Source organism: Pyxicephalus adspersus, chromosome 1 (assembly GCF_032062135.1).
Source record: "Pyxicephalus adspersus chromosome 1, UCB_Pads_2.0, whole genome shotgun sequence".
In the NCBI taxonomy this organism is placed as follows: Eukaryota; Metazoa; Chordata; class Amphibia; order Anura; family Pyxicephalidae; genus Pyxicephalus; species Pyxicephalus adspersus.
Window position 1 is genome coordinate 132,531,163 of NC_092858.1, and position 6,540 is coordinate 132,537,702.

Sequence of the window (6,540 nt, forward strand, 5' to 3'; positions counted from 1 at the left end):
AGGGGTGCATTTTTCTATCAGGTTAGAAAGGTAAATGGGACAAGAACTGTAAAGGGATTTGAAGGCAAATCACAGGTGTTTGCATTTGATTCCAATGTGAAATGGAAGCCAATGAAGAGAACTGCAAACAGAGGCAGCAGAAGAGGAGTGGTAGGAAAGATTGATAAGTCTGGCTGCAGCATTTATAATAGATTGTAGAGGAGAGAGTCGGGTTAGTGGAATACCAGAGAGGAGGATGTTACAGTAGTCCAGGCGAGAGATGATAAGAGCATGTACAAGGAGTTTGGTGGTCTCTGGGCACAGGTAGGGGCGGATTTTGGAGATGTTGCGCAGGTGAAAGTGACAGGACCTGGAAATGTTCAGAATGTGAGCGGTAATGGAGAGGGCAGAATCATAGGTGATGCCAAGAAAACATGCCTGAGGGGAGGGAGGAATAACAGTTTTATAAACAGTTAGAAATAGTCAGGGGAGATTTGTAAAGTAAGGGGGGAACCTACCATAACCGTCTAATATTTGCACCTAAGTGAAAATGTAAGGTAGAGATGTACCTGCCTAGCAAACACAGGGTTGTATCAATTATCCATACAGAAATGCTTCAAAGCTTTCAACATTTCTGCACGTGCATCACACTAAATACAACATATTGCTGAAATAGTGCATCCCTGGAAAATGTTAAAGGATTAATCGGATGGAACTGCATGCAATAAATGTAGGGCTCCAAGGCATTTGAAAAATTCACAAAGGTTTTTTTATTAATAATATGCACTGTAGGGTGGGTTACTTTAGGTCAGGGGACAGAATAGCCTTACTATGTGTGACAATACAGTCATCCTAAAAAGAGGACTTGGTTACCTACCCTGAATTCTCTCAGTGACAGACTATAATTGGGTGAAATAGCTGTTTGGTGCCCCATTTTTCAAAGTGGTCCATTGGGATGTTAAATAATCTTCATTTCGGTGCTATGTATAGTAAGTAAATATCAGTTTAGACCTCTTTTCCTGATGGTGATCAATAATGCCAATTTTTGTATTCTTCTTAGTAAAGGTACCCTTAGGCAAAATAAATAGTACACAATATATGAAGCATATACATATTTCCTGTAGCTGCAAATATTTTCTATAATTGCATGCGTTATACTGCTCTATAAGGTCTAATTCAAACACTATCCCTATCCTTTAGAAATGCTGTACCAAACAAATGGCAGAATGAAACAAAAATAATTCTACATACAGACTTTTAAAATTAATCCCAATAAAGCAAGGAAGAAACCATAATTTCAAAATAGCTAGGTGCAAGGCGTTATTACAAATAATGCTAATTAATAGAAAGCAACCTAGCCAATGCCCCTCCTCTCTAGATGCAGAATCATGTGAACATTGTGATCCTAGGATGGGAGAAAAGTACTGACAGAGTAATCTGAAAAACGAAAATGAATGCAGATACTACATTTAAGGCTGATTATCTACAATATATATATTTTAATTCTTAAATTTAAATATGTTTATTCCACATGTTTAGGAAATTACACTTTGCTGAATTGTCTAGGTGTGGCAGTATGGCTGCATGCTTATTTGCTATGTAGAGAACAAAATTGTTTTCAATCTAAATGTACTTATGCTTTTTATTCTGACTGGTATATATCAGTGCCGATATTTATGATTTGCACTTATTTAACATCCTGTCAATCTACTCATTGTTAAAACAGGAAATTTTAGAAAACTAAAATTTCACTTGTTATAAATTTCCAACCATCTGAATATTCACTTCCACTCCCTGCCAAGAGATATTAATAAATCACACAGTGTGCTAAAATCAAATGAAATATGTGCTGTTTAATGACATAAATTATGGTTGCTAACAGAACTATTCATGTCAAGAATTGCTCCCCAGCGAATGTATAAACTACAGTGGCTCCCAGCAGTAAACCACAGAAACATACTTAATTAATATGAAATAATGTTACATGTCAACAAATACTGTGCTGTCAAATTACCCTAAAATATTTAAAATGTAAAGAACGTTTCATTCTACAGAGAATAAACATTAATTGCATGCTTAAAACATGTCAGCAGGGTACACTTATAAAGTAATAAAAGCTGTGTGGAAATGCTACAGAGCCTTTAGTATAAATCAGTCTCCATCCATTTCCTACTGAGTAGTATACTATTCCATATTAATTCATGGTATTATTTAAGATGACAAATTGGTAGCAAGTCATAAATCTTTAAAGAACTGTATATTTTTACATTTTTCAAAAATACCTTCCATCTCCCTCTCTCTCACTCTCTCTCTCTCCCTCGCTATAAATAATTTTATTTGATATTATTTTAATGGAGAGCTTTTAAAGTTTCAGTCCTTGTGCCAACATATGTTTTAAGGCTCATGGTTCCCTGTCCAATCAGGCATGAACAGACCTGGTCCTATGTAAATGCTGCTTTAGCAGCAAAGGCTTACACAAAATATTTAACTTTGTTTCTTATGTGAGTAGAACCCACCAGTTCCTAATAAATACTTCTTTTGGGATATTTGCTCTCTTTCAGGCACCGGTTCTCTGTGTGTAATGCTGCAGTCCGAAGGATTGGTTAAGCAAATTCAAAACCTATGGCTGCAAAAGAGCAGTGTAAAAAAGTGGGAGATTCATACCCCTGTCTAGGGTGTATTAAGTGCAATTAATGTTAAAGTGGATCACAGGCCTATCATCATATTTTTAACATTTTATAAAAGGGTGGCTATCCTTTTATAAAATGGAAAAATGTGGAGTGTTTTTTAATAATATTTTTCAAACTTTTTTGGGGAGGGGATACTTGCATCATATATCCCAGGAGGCTGTAGGATGCTCTTTCTGCACATGCGTCTTTACTATAATATAAAGAAAGGTACTCGATCTCACGCATGCATAGTGAGATTGGCCTTTTTTTTAAAAAAATACCATATACTGATAATAATTTTGGTAAAGATAAAGACAAACAATAATAATAATAAAAACATTTTACTTAAAGATAAGCTTTTCTTTAGTGAAAGTTTACAATCATTAACATCTGATTAGTTGGAAGAGATGGCTATTGATTATTGCTATACGTATCCAGGAATAGAAGAAATATATTTTTTTTACTCAGTATTTTACTGTATAAATATATATATAAAGAAATCTGCAGAGGTGATTATGTTTCACTACTTTTATTTAGCCAAAAAGACCTGTGTATGGATGAGACCTATTAATGAAGTCTGGCTACCAGGTGTCATATGGTGGCTTATTCCAAAGTTCTACAAAGTCTCCAAGCTCCAGAACCTAGGATGGGACTTGTTTGTTCTCTCGATATCAGACACAAACCCTGGCACCCCTCAGCATGTTTTAGACGACACATCATCCCAGCCTGGCCCTTGCATTTTATGGATTTTCATTGGTCCAGTGGGTTGGGATAATTTTTTATAGCAGTGTTGGAATGAGGCCCTTGAACCTGAGTGTTCCCCTTATCTTGGACATCTGAGGCAAACCATGGTATATTATAGACACCAGATTACTATAGTCATTTTTGACTCTGCAATTATTCTGCTCTGGAAGACTTTTCTGCAGCAGAGAGGATCCTGGTGCAGGGGATGTGAGTATTCAAACCAGGATTGTGTTTAGTCCATGCTCTATGTTTAGAATTAGGGTTACAGGGAAGGTTAGTTTGAGTCCCAAGGAAGGTCATCACTTTCAGAATTCTGTATATTAAACTGTCAGAAAGTGATGTCTCACCTATAATTCAATGTTGACATTTATTTTGTATGATTAATGTACTGATAGAATAATATGTTTCTATGTAAAATGTCAATTATTATAATTGTATAATTTTTTTTATGATTCAGCCACAGAAGTTCCCTACGTTTTAGGTCCAATTTATTTTAGGTCCCACCGTTTTTTTTAAGGAAGTAGTACTTGCTTATGTAATGATCACATATTGCTGTCCCTACCTACAAACATACAAACTGTACATGCCAATAAGACTTTTAAACTAATGATATATAACACTATATATAGGTAATGTATATATATAATTTATTTTAATATACCAGGCGTGTTCTGTAGGTTATATAAAGATGTTATATTCTATATTTCCTGGAAATATATACCATTATATAGGAAAAAGCAGTGCATGTATGACAATTTGCTTCACATGCATTATTTTGTTGCCCTAGCAACATCTTTTGGCGCAGTAGCATTACTGAATAAATTAGCACTCTAGAGAGCCATAGCTGTTGTTGAAGGGATTAGTCTTAGTGTGGGAAAACAGAGCTTTTTTTGTGGACTTTCATTTACTGTGCTCTTATAACATAATACTTCAGATCACAATATAAAAATGTGCTGTTGTCCATTTGACTTGTGCGAGACAAAGATAATGTATTTGCCACGGGGGAATTTTTAAAGACAACTGTCCCTGTCAATTAGGGAAACTATAGCTAAAATAAAATTTGCTTCTTTGAGATTGTTGTAACAAATTTAACCATAGATTTGTTGTGACGGATCTCAAGATATTTATAAACATTCATTTATGTTCAGATTTCAAGAAAAATAACTTCCTAACATCCTAATATTCAGCAGGGTGGGAATCATGGGACCTAGAAGATTGCAGTAAACTATTGAATGGCAATTTCACCCCTTCATGACCACAGAAGCTTTTACAACTGTGAATACCTTTAGGATAAATTTTTAATATAAAGGGTACTTTATCATTTTATTTTTAGGGACAAATTAGACTTTTGGTTTAGTATTTTAATAATATTAATTTTCACCATTCTAAAAACAAATCTATAATTTCTCCTGCTACAGCAATCTTTATTTACTGTTGTCTTAATACAGCCTACAAAACCCAATATATCCTGTCTGGGGTGCAAGAGAAAGGGAAGAGATTCTTTGTATTTCTATCTGGGTTTGTATTGGGAAACTGTCTTCTTTCCACTTCTTGACAGTAAATCTCTTGAACAAAAAAAAACATGTTCTGCTCCTTCATAAGATACGAGCTCCAGATTTCACTTCGCAGTGTTCTTTGTGGCTTCCATGAACTTGTGAACTGGTTTGATCTCTCTATGAAAAAATACACCTTTTAAATAAAATAGGTCCACAAAAGTAGCCGGCGCACATCACATCTAGAGGTTTATTTATGAGCAGGTAGCATATTATATACTTGCATGAAAACCACCTTAAGTTTTGCACACATAAAGGACATGAGTAAACAAACCTAGGAGTCTGTTTATTGTTCTTGATTTGCTCATGGTTTGCCCATTTTATGACTTTATATTTGTTAATTTTTCGTTTCAGATTAAATCCAACAAGGTAATGAAAAATAAGCAAAACGCAGGGAAACTGACAAATAAAAAAATGAGAAAAGAAGCATTAGGAAAAATGGAGCAAATCGGGGTGGTGATTTAAAGTAGGATAGGAAAGTGATATACTGAGCACTAATGTAAAGACCTGTACAGACGTCAAACTGGTCAGGTGTCAGGTTATTTTTTTTTTTTTAATACTTCATATAAATTTTTCAATGTTATTTCAATTATAGTGACAGATGAATGAATGCAGCGACATTCTGTTCTATGGAGAGAAGAGGGAGGAGGAGAAGTGGCACTTCAGTGTACTCTACTTCATAAGAGTAGAGTAGTGTAGCAGTGGTTCTGGATTAGTTAATCATCAATCCACCAGGTGATTTACTGAACAACATCAGGAAACCATGACCGCTTATCTTGAGTGACAGTCATCTGAAGTGTGCACAAAACGTAGATTATGGAAAGGGGAAAGCTAGGAGACAAATATTAGGGAATAAATTATGGAAAATGCAAAAATAACAGACAAGGAAAAAATTGAGCAGAAAGGGACACAAAGCAAAAGGGGTGGATAATGTTTTAATGCAGCAATGAGTAACACAAAGCAGAGCAGGACTGTTATAGAAGTTTGTAAAGGACTGTGATAACAAAAAAATTAAGAATAGGGCACCAATGCACTGGGGAGAAATAAAGTAGGAAAAAAGGGTTTAACCAAACCATTTGTGTCCAAGACATGCACCACGTCTGCAAAGATGTGCAAGGCTGCCAAGACAAAGAACAAAAAATAAGTATATGGTGGCAACAGGGAACCTGGATTTGAACAGGTGGATATTTGTGTACTTAGTAGGAAAAGGATGCATGCAGGAGTGATGTATTCTAAAACGTTTGCTATTTTTTTTTATTATAAACATTTTCTTTTGTAATTAACTGAGATTGGTGAATGTTCCCATTCGCCAGTAAAAGTAAAAGTCTTAAAGCGCCTAAAAAAATGGGGAGAATTGAAGCTGGAAATTTTTCTGTGGTAGAAGTGATTAAATTCCATGGACACCAAGGGTTACCATTGTAAACCAAAGCTGATTCAGGTCAGCTTTTTGACAAGCGCAAAAGACAATTAATAGTGTGTGTTTAGCTTTGCTGAGATTTCGTGCCAGGTCAAGTGTTGATATACTTATAAAACAATTACAAAAGAGTCCTTTAAATGTCATCTCAACAGTTCAAAATGAACTCTACATTGTCTGT